Source organism: Myodes glareolus, chromosome 12, assembly GCF_982192425.1.
Source record: "Myodes glareolus chromosome 12, mMyoGla1.1, whole genome shotgun sequence".
Lineage (NCBI taxonomy): Eukaryota > Metazoa > Chordata > Mammalia > Rodentia > Cricetidae > Myodes > Myodes glareolus.
Window position 1 is genome coordinate 49,629,430 of NC_142037.1, and position 487 is coordinate 49,629,916.

Below are 487 nucleotides of genomic sequence, written 5' to 3' on the forward strand. Positions count from 1 at the left end.
TGCTCTCCTTGCATCATTTCCACTTCCTGTCTAGTTTTCCCGCCTACACCTCCTGCCTGGCCAATCAGCTTTTTATTTAAAACATGATTAACAGAATACAGACAATTCTCCCGCACCAGGTCCCATTAGATCAGGCACACTGCCTCAGTGGGTGGACCAAGCTATAGCAGTTCTGACTTCCTTGTTTGTCTTCTCCCTCCTTCTGCTCTTCAACTGGACTTGGGAGCTCAGTCCGTCACCAGACAAGAATTCTATGTTGACATTCGAGATAACCATTAATGTGGTAGTGGGGCAAGGACAGTTCAGGCACCCTCTCCTCTGCTCTCCTCCTCCTCTAGCTGAGAACATTCCCATGGGCACCTGGGATCCCCTCTAGAGCCAAGTCTCTTGCCAACCCTAAAATGTCTCCCTTAATGTAGATAGATATCTTCTTCCCTGCTCCAATATCCACCCTTCCTCCATTTCCACCCTCCCACTCCCCAAAGCT